Here is an 11,376-nt window from a genome sequence, read left to right as displayed (position 1 = left end):
TTACAATTTAAGGGTTTTAAAGTTTGAATATTAAATATTATATATTTAAATATTAAGCTTAAACATTAAATAAAACTTTTTCCTAATTTTAGCAAAATAGCTATAAAATATCTAAGTCCCCACAGCATCTTCCATTGAAAGTGAAAGAATTTTCAGAGTTGGAGTTAACATTTAATTGCCCTGAAAATGGTGAAATTCTCATGTTTTTGTATTACAGTTTAAGGGTTTCAAAGTTTGAATATTAAATTTTTATTTGTTTTATATATTTAAAGTTTAAACTTTAAATAAAACAGATAGTTTTGAATTATACCTTATGATATGTATTGATAAAAGAAATAATTTAAGTTAAATTTTTTTTAATATCTAGATTGTCATGTAATAAATAATAAATATATAACAGAAATTTATNTTTTTTTAAGAGGAAAAGCTTCATCTCCAACAAAGAAATATGGGAATACTTTATTAGAATTTAATAATATATTTTCATTTGGAAGATTTTGTTTTTCTTCTAAAATCTTATTTTCAAAAGAGCTTCTTTGAAAAATCCCACCATCACTTTCACCACCCATGAAACAAAACTCGACTGAAATAAATTTGTATTCATAATCAGTCACAGCTAATAAAATTTTGCTAAATGATCCTTTATAATTATAATTTAAGCTTCCACTGTTTTTTTGGGCATTGAACTAGTATATGCTTGTCATCAATGCTCCTGCGACAATGTGATAGCTGCCAACGAGATTCAAAGTCTTTAGCAATTGCTTTCCATTTGTTTTCATTATCTGGCATTTTCATATAATTATTCTCTAAATTGTTCCAAATAACCTATAATAAAAATAATAGCAATTTATAAGTTAATTGCTATTCAAATTTAATAACAATTTTAATTTATATCTTTGTAGTTTCTTCGATTATTTTAGCAATTGTTGATTGTCCTATTCTAAATGAAAAACTGAGACTTTGAAATGTCTCACCCATAGCAAGAAATCTAAAAAAATTATATGTTTTATGATAAAAGTATACTAAAGACCTAACTAATTTTACAAAGTATGAAAGATTAACAAACCGTAATGTAACAGCTAATCCATCTCTAGCAGATATCACTTCTCTCCATGTATTTTTCTTTGTTATATTTCTTTCTATTTTTGACAGCAAATATTTGAATAATTCTGGTGACATTCAGAAATCTGAAGATTTTAAAATTTATTATTTTGAAATAATGTCAAAAAACGATTTGTAAAAAAATACAATTCACTTACTATATACTTCTCAATCATTAAATTGTAGTTTCGGAATCAACGAATTATTAAATTCATGTAAATCACGCTCTCGAAATAGTTTCCTAACCCACCAGCATCTCTTTTGGCATTTTTTTAATAAAATCATTTCTTAAAATCATCAATGAATGAGTGGAATACAATCACCAACAACAAATAACATCATCAGATATCGACGGCGCCATTTTACTAAACTACATATGACGTTGTTACATTTCCATTTCCTATTCGGTCAGAATTTTTACATGTGTGTTCTGGCATAAAAGTGTAAAACAGAAACTGAACTGAAAGCTGATTTCTGATTCAGTTTTCTGCCACATAATTTTACGCATGTGTGTTCCTGGTCTAATTTGGAAAAATTTTTGAGTCATGAATTCAATGTAGTACACAAATAAAAGGCTTTGAAAACAAAAAACACTATTGCTGAGAACGATGCAATTATACACATTGACTTTAGTGAAAATTATCAATCAAAATATGCTGAAGAAGTGCAATCCTTTTATTTTGGAGGGTTCAGACAGCAAATAAGTATGTGCACAGTGGTAGTCTACACCAAAAAAGTTGGAGAGGAGGTAAAAAGCACATATTTTTGCACTTTATCTGAAAATTTATTGCACTGACCTCCATCAATTTGGGCCCATTTACAGCCAATCCTTGACAGTTTGCCGGCTACTATTGGTAATTTACACTTCTTACGCAATGGACTGGTTACCCAATACTGTAATAGAATTATGTTTAAAGTGTTAGCAACAATGTTACAAGAGTAATCTGCTTAATTTCATGTGGAATTATCACGAGGCAGGCCATGGAAAGAGAGCTCCAGATGGAATGGGTGCAACTTGTGAAAGGATCGCAGATAGACTAGTTGCAAGTGGCACCAATATTTCGTCGTTAAAAGACTTATCCCTGGCACTTCAGAAAAGTTGCCCGAACATCAAAGTTTTGACCATTGATGATGCAGACATTTCGGACAAAGAAGCAAAACTCAGATCAGTAGAAAATATAAAAACATTTTCAGGCACACTAAAGGTTCATCAAGTTATCAGAAGTGTATTTCTTCCCAATTCTTTGGTAATGGAAAGTTTAAGCTGTTTCTGCAACCTTGATAACTGCAGTCATTTTACATTGGGTACCTTGATTATTCAAAAATTAATCCTAAACCTCGTCTTCATATTGAGGATATATATGGATCCATATCTGATTCTGATGATGAACCACTAGCATCACTAATATCTGAGAAATACATGGAGAAGACTATTGGCAAGCGCCAAATCCGACAGAGGGCGCTGTTTTTGAGCCAAGATGGCTGCCAAAACAGGTAATGAACCGACCATGTGTTTCAGTGTCTGAGTCAATTCAGTTTCCGTCGGTGACGATTACTGTGAGAACCAAACGGCAAAAATCATTGAATTTATGTCAAATTCTAGACTACAACGTCGACAGGAAACGTTATATTGTAGAAGGTGAAGCCGTTTTAGATGCCAGACATATCATATTTTGTAAACTCTAACAACAACACTGAAGTTCATGTTGTTGCTTTAGTGTTGCAAAGCAGCAGACCGTCAAACAAGCCTTAAAGATTTCATTGGTAGGAATACAGGTAAGTCATACTTCATAATAATAATTAAAACATTTAATCTCAGATATTGTCATTTTAATACATCTCAATTACAGGGAGAATGCACGTGCAAAGCCAGGCTGTCTGGTTTTCGTACACACATAATAACATGTTTATAACACATTAACAGGTGAGAAGTGTTTAAATATTTTAAGCAGTATACACCATGTTCCAATATAAAAACATAGTTTTATTTATTTTAATAGTTAAAATTAGTGCCAACCTGAAGGCAGCCCTGCTGTTGTTTTGTACTTATACAGCATAGGCCAGTCCAAAGTTTGTAGCACATATTATTTTTTTTTTGTGTGTGTGTATGTCTCATATATGAATACTGAAATATTTGAATGGTTTTAGAGTTGGAGTTCATACATTAGAAGATGCAAGCTGTACAGACTTAAAAAGACAGTGGGGAAAAGTAAAAAATGATGAAGAGTCAACATATTTTCCCAAGCCTGTTGAGGAGTTTTGCCGTGTGAAGCTACCACTAAAGAATATTCATTTGAATGATGAATCAATTCGTGAACAGCTGCTTAGTGGAGCACCAAACAGCTCCCTTGCAAAGCACATTACTGGAAGAAAAGTTTTACAAAAGGAAGTCATCCAAGAACAAGATGTAGCAGCTCACAATAAAGTTAAGTTATTGGAAGCAATTATTTCAATTTCTCAAACAGAAAAGCTGATTGCTGAAAAATATTCCAGTATCAATTTTAGTTACAGCTGTTGCACAAAAGATCACTTGTGCATGAAAAAGTTTGCATTAAACAAACAAGAACTTGAATTTTATGAAGATAAAGTCTGTGTTGACACTAGCAAAGCAATTAGCATGCTTAAAAACATTGTGCAGGGTGACCCTATTTGGAATACTGAGTGAAGTTTCAGGATCTCAGGCAGTAAATGCTATTCCTTATACACATTTAATTCAAACAGCATTGAAGATTGGACTAAAAAAATCCATTCCTTATATTTTAATTCATTTACTGGAAATGAAGCTACAAGGTATGGGTTGAGTCATGAAAATGTTGCTCGAGAAAAATATATGAAGAACACTGGGACAAACGTAGTGGAGGTTGGTTGGTCATTTTACCCCAGTTGCCTTGATTGACATTTTCACCGTGTGGCATTGTTTTTCAACATGGCAAACCATCGCATCTTCTTGAAATAAAATACCCTCTTCTTGCATNAAAATTATGAAATATTTAGCTATAAAAGTTTAAAAATTAATTGAATCAAATTTACAATTCCATATTTTTTGTTTTTTTGTCAACTGTTGCCATATAGTTCAAGAGACATTTCTGAGAATGAAACTTTGGTTCGAGACATTAAACTTATAGGAGATGTGCTCTCTTAACAACATTTTCTCACGATCCAACTAAGTGGTAAGAGTGGGGATACTATCGCATACATTTTAATCAGAAAAATATTAGAATTAAAGGTAATTTCATGTTTAAGGAAGAATTAATCTATATAAATAAAAATGTAATGTTCATTATTCAAAATCTTAAATCTCTGAAAGCTCTTTCACCGATTGCTTTGAAATTTTGACACAGTGTTGCATTCAAATTCACACGTGTTTTTATATAATTTAGATGTCAAAATCCCCCCGCAGGGGAGAGGGACAGGATTAAGGCTTACCATAAAGAACTCTGCTTCTATTATACTATTTTAGATGAGGTTTTTTGCATTTTTGTTGCGTTTTAATAAGGTATGTCAAGAGAATGTATGCTAAGAAGGGATTTTTCGAAATTCCCCCATGGGGGAGGTGTTATACATTTATAATAGATACATTTTAAGTCACAGCAACACATGGCCAGATCTGCTAGTAAACAAACAATAATAGTAAAAATTAATTCTAAAAATTGGAAATGACATTTATTTTCTTCTGCCCAAATTTCCATTTAAATAAATGCTAGATTATTTTAATTTCCCCAACTAAAAATAGTATGTGGCTGCAGCTAAATAAGCAGTTTGGGAAAAACATGGCGACACTTATCTGTATGACCAGTCTCAATATGGGCTCTCTACTGTGAACTCAGATACAGTAATCTTGGTGGCAACAACAGGTACTAATGACTGCCATTTTACGAGATGATGGAGAAGTACGGTTAAAGAACAAAATTGTAAGCTTGCATGCATGACCAATTTCCTTTTTAAAAAAAATCTTTTTAGAAAAAGCATATTTTAGTAATATAGAAACATTTAAATAACCTACAAACCATAGAAAGTCAAATGAAGAAAAGGAAAAGCCAATAGCCATGCATGCACCCTGTTTTATGAAAATGTGTTTTAATATTATACAAATTAATTGAAATATTTGAAACTGTAAACAGAATAAAAAGTTGACTGAAAAGGGGTACCAGAGACCAAAACGCATATTGACCAATGAATAAATAAAGAATGTAAAAACCTGCCTTGTGTCTAATCAATTGCCCTTCATCATGCTCAGGTAACAAACTTTAGAATCTATTTTTCTTATCTAAATCTAGATTGTTTTATTTACCCCTAGATTTGAGATTTAGGCAATTAGATAAGTGGTATAAATCTAGATTGTTTCATCACAAATTTAGCTGTTTTCTAAATTTTATTTTATTATTATAAAAAAAGTAAGATCAGAGTTTAAACTGGTAAGTGTAGTACTTAACCCTTAATATTATAATATTTTTATAATCTAAGTATGAGCCAGGTCTTTAACGGCTTTACTCTCAACCATATGATTGCTTATTTATAGTGTACTCAGGTCAGTCTAATGCATATCATATTCAGTACCTTGTTCATTTTTTTGGACAGTGTTCATTTTTTAAGAGCATGATAAGCAGAAAACTAGTAGAAAAAATACAATGTTTTAGAAACAGAAAAGACAATGAAACCTTTGAAGAATGTTAAGTCGAAAGTTAAGATTGGTAGACTCAAAATGAGACGCCAGAAAAAGCTGCGATATTTTGAAAAAAAGAATTACTATTTTTATGGAAGAAGGTTCAAATAGTAGTGTGCGTACCAGGAAAAAAATTACATAACTAAGCAGGGTGAGTGTAAACAAAAGTGAGTTATGCTAGATACTTTATTCAACTTGCACAAACTTTTTAGGGAGAAGTCACAAATTAAAATTTCATACTCAATGTTTTGTAAGCTTCAACCATTTTGGGTAGTCCAGCCACATTGCGACAATCATAACACTTGCATGTGTGTAACACACAGCAATATTGATTTAAGCTTGTTTTCACTATATAATGCGAAGATAATATCTGTTTCAAACCATGTGGGCTTTCTACATTTAATCTGTTGCAACAGATATAACAAAAAATGTCTCCATTAGAAAGAATTCAATTCTGTTCCACTGTTCTATCAAAAGTGTCAATCTGTATGCCAAGATATTGTTGACCTGAAAACTAAAAAAAAAAAACACAAACAATAACAAATTGTGTTAAAAGCACACTGAAGATATACCCATGGGATTTTGATTTTAGACTTGGAATGTAAGGCCAGGAACACACGTGTAAAATTCAGCATAAAATCTAGTTTAAAACAGAAAGTGTAAAAATTTTTCTGAAATTTTGGCTGAAAAATGAGTAGAGCATGTTTCTACTTTTTTTACATTGTAAAATTTTACACCAAAATTCCTCCAATAAAGAGAAGTCTTTTTTGTGATGTCGAAGTAGACACATGGTTTTTATTCTAACAATGGCAGCAATAAGGTTAACCTGACAATTGTGACGTGCTCAAAAAAATGAAAAATCAATGAAATAGAAAACTTCATCGAATCCATTCGACCCCATCAGTGCCTCTATGACAAAAAATGTATCACATATAAAGACACTGGATATAAACAATGTATATGGACAGCCATAGATGCTAAATTTTAAATAACAGGTAGGTCTAGTAGAATCGATATATAGTATTTAGATCAGACATTCTTTATTTCAATTTGGAATACAAGTCTATTAATTTAAATTTTCTAAATTATAGCAGAGGCACCAGAGAAAAAATGAGAAGTGCAAAGAGACAGATATATGCAAGAAAAAAAATTAATAAAATGTAGCATTGTAAGTGGCAGTGCAGATATACATAAACCTAAATGGGAATTATAACCTTTAGTGGATAATATATTGGCTGCACAGAAACGTGAGTATTAATACATTTACTTTACTTCACCAGAATCTACTTGTAAGACACTTTACCATCATTAACTAAACTAAATGTTTAGCAAAGGATATTGATTTTATATCATTTGGTTGGTCACTTGATTGCATTAAAGTAGTGATTATAGTAAAATGTAATCATACTCGATATCATTTACCATTTACAACTGATTTCAAATGTTTTTATTAGGGTAGATAGACCTATGCCTAATCTGTAGACCTACTGCAATATCTTGTTATTATCTATATCTAATAAATATTATCTATATTTAGTTATTGTATGTATATATACATATATATCTAGTTGCTATTATTACCGATAAGTACTTATTATTTGAAAAATATTTTGTCTTAATTTTATCATAAATTGTTTATATATGGTAATTTTATTTTCTTTTAGTACCTTAAATAATGAAACAAGGATTATTGATAATGATAATCACGTTGACACAGAGTCAACACAATTACAATTATCACCAGTAAATTTTTCTCAAATGACCAATGATGTAGAAATTGTTGATATTAATCAAAAAATTGAGTCAGATCAGTAAGTTATAAATAAATAAATAATAATAATGATTATAAAAATTAAATAAATTATTTAAAACAATGGAGTCAGAATTTTTCAATCTTATTTATTGATAATTGTACTATTAGAGAGTACAAAAAATTTAAATTTTCCTTCTTTTCTGACTTATGGAGGACTAAAAGTTTCTCAACTCTAAACCATTTACTAAAAATGAAATAAAATTAGAATTAAAAGGTTAAAAAATTAAAACAGTTTTTTGTAGAGAGAAAAACACTTTTTATTACTTCACATTCATCCCCAAATGCATTTCACCAGTTCACTGGCCTCTTCAATAGGACTTATAAATACACAATTTAGTTCAAATTGCCAACTACGATAAATATCCATTATAGTTTCCTACCCCACATTTACAACTTTTTCTTTTTAAATTTTCATGTACTCTCTTAATAGTACAATTAAGTAAGAATAATAATGATTTGATGAAAAAGAATAAGAATAAGATTTTTAATGCATGGAGTTTGTTTCAGACTATATCAAAGAAGTGACCCAAGTAAAATTGTTGGTCAACAACAAAAAAGAAACCAGATAACTGTTCTATTAATCAGGTTTACTACAATAATGCTTTGTTATCATTATCATCAACATCAAGTTCAATAAATAGTTTTTTGGATAGGAGCTGTAAGTTCAAATTTATGAATAGAGTAGAACCCCTCTAGTCCGCCCTCGGCTAGTCCATCACTCCGGTTAATCCGACCGTGGTCAGAGTCGAGAAACTTGTCCCGACTTGTCAGTGACTCACCGTCCGTGGCGTTCTTCTGTGTTCGTTACAGTATATGTTTTACATTGTGTGTGTTTTCAACATGTCAGGAGTGAAACGTAAACACGTTACTCTTTCATTAAATGAAAAATCAGCAGTGCTACAAAGACTGGACAAAGGGAAGATTGTTTATTTTACTTTTTTCTGATAATCCAACCTTTTTTGCGTTCCGTCCATACCCCCAGTCCCAAAGGTGACGGATTAGAGGGGTTCTACCGTATAGGCAAAATATAGTAAAACAACGACAGATTTAAAAGTTATTTTTTTAAATTTTAGATTCTGTGTCACAGCCTGACAACATTGATTTATTTTGTGAAGCATAAAAATTAAGATTGAAAAAATTGGACACAAGACATCAATTCAATGCAAACAAAATATTGAATTATTAATGTTAGACCTTGAAGGTCAAGAGAAATATTTTATATAATGTAATTAGCCTCTAAGTAATAAAATAATTTTTCAAAGTTTATAAAATTGTTTTTATTGCTACTAATGAAGAATTTAAATAGTTTATACTGTATAATTACAAATATTAACTTATACAAAATGAATTGTTTAAAAATTTTTTTTATAATACACCTGGATATATCTTGCTATTCTGCCATGGTACAGATCCTTCATTACACAAGTAAATAGCCAGTTCATCACGCAAAGATTTTGCATGCATGCCATGTATATTACATCCAAAAAAAAAACAATGTGAAGAATTAATATTTCCATCCTGACACCATAAACCTAGTTGAAAATTAAAATTATCATCATCATAATCAGAGAAGCCTGGGGGATTGCAAATACTTGCGTTTTCTGTCAATAAAAAATTGTGTAAAACAAGGGCAGCAGCGACTATTTTTTCTATTGTTTTCTCACTATAATTGAGTGGTCTTTTAAAAATTCTGAAGTGCACTGACAGAATTCAAAAAGCATTTTCTACCACTCTTTGAGTTCTACTAAGGCAATAGTTTAAACACTTTTTGGGGATGAATGAAAGCTGGTCTCCTTGGATAAGGTCTCATTTAAGGACGCACCGATAAGCAAAACGACCGATTACTGATTAATCGGCCAATTAGTGTCAATAATTTATTGTGTTAATAGTTAATTATATTATGATTGTTATTGCATGAAATTTTATATTCTTAATAAAAATATAAAATTTCATACGATAAAAATAAATTTATAACAATTTGTTATAAAAATAATTTTCAATATGAAGTTATTTTTTTCAGATTCATGTATTAAATTAAATGATAAATTATTACTTTGAAAAACTTTTTAATTTTAATTAATATCCAAACCCCTCATGGCTTCCAGTATTGCTTGGAAATTTTTTAAGAAAGATAAAAACGAAAAGTTTTCCAACTGCAATTTATGCTTGTCTTCTATTTTGAGAGATGAAAGAAATGCTAAAACTGTCATCACCATAAACATGATAAATCATCTGGAAAAATGTCATCATGAAATTTTTTAAAAATAAATGTAAAAGATGAAAAGAGAAAGTTCCGAAATGAAAGAAGTTGGATGTTCATTAGTAACCACAAAAACTCATATCCAAAGACAAGCTACTTTAACTCAATTTATGGAAAAGAAAAAATTGTGGAATATCAATGATATATCAACAAAATAAAAAGATGGACAATTGATAGATCAGATGATGTTTATAATTCAAAATATCAAGAAGATTTAAATTCTGAAGCTTCTACTTCTGGAGACGATCAAGATGAAGGATAATCTCCGAGTTTTCTAATTTATCTGATGAATTAGCTTCTGGTAAACAAAAGAATGAATAAGAACATGTTTTTAAAAAGGAAGAAAAAACGAAACAAACAAACAAACGTTTCGATCAAGAATTAGAAAAATATTTACATTTGCCTCTTATACAAAGATACAGAGACCCATTTTTGTGACGGAGAAGTTCAAAAGAATTTTTTCCTAATTTAAGCAAAATAGCTATAAAATATATAAGTCCCCCAGCATCTTCCATTGAAAGTGAAAGAATTTTCAGAGCTGGAGATAACATTTAAGAGCCCTGAAAATGGCAGAATTCTCATATTACAATTTAAGGGTTTTAAAGTTTGAATATTAAATATTATATATTTAAATATTAAGCTTAAACATTAAATAAAACAGATAGTTTTGAATAGGTTATATTATACCTTATGATATGTATTGATAAAAGAAATAATTTAAATTAAAATTTTTTTTTATATTTAGATTGTCATATAATAAATATTTAAGAGATATTTATTATTTTTTATTACTAGCCTTATACGTAACATTCTAACAAAAATATTAAAATGCAAAATTGGCCAATTATTAAAACCGATTAATCAGGGAAAAAGCCGATACTGATTAATCGGGAAAATGGCCGACACGGCCGATTACCGATTAATCGGTGCATCCTTAGTCTCATTAAACTTTTTTTAAGAGGAAAAGCTTCATCTCCAACAAAGAAATATGGGAATACTTTATTAGAATTTAATAATATATTTTCATTTGGAAGATTTTGTTTTTCTTCTAAAATCTTATTTTCAAAAGAGCTTCTTTGAAAAATCCCACCATCACTTTCACCACCCATGAAACAAAACTCGACTGAAATAAATTTGTATTCATAATCAGTCACAGCTAATAAAATTTTGCTAAATGATCCTTTATAATTATAATTTAAGCTTCCACTGTTTTTTTGGGCATTGAACTAGTATATGCTTGTCATCAATGCTCCTGCGACAATGTGATAGCTGCCAACGAGATTCAAAGTCTTTAGCAATTGCTTTCCATTTGTTTTCATTATCTGGCATTTTCATATAATTATTCTCTAAATTGTTCCAAATAACCTATAATAAAAATAATAGCAATTTATAAGTTAATTGCTATTCAAATTTAATAACAATTTTAATTTATATCTTTGTAGTTTCTTCGATTATTTTAGCAATTGTTGATTGTCCTATTCTAAATGAAAAACTGAGACTTTGAAATGTCTCACCCATAGCAAGAAATCTAAAAAAATT

The sequence above is a fragment of the Centruroides sculpturatus genome, unplaced genomic scaffold, assembly GCF_000671375.1.
Source record: "Centruroides sculpturatus isolate CEXI.00-Female unplaced genomic scaffold, Cexi_2.0 scaffold111, whole genome shotgun sequence".
Lineage (NCBI taxonomy): Eukaryota > Metazoa > Arthropoda > Arachnida > Scorpiones > Buthidae > Centruroides > Centruroides sculpturatus.
This window is presented reverse-complemented; position numbering follows the sequence as displayed.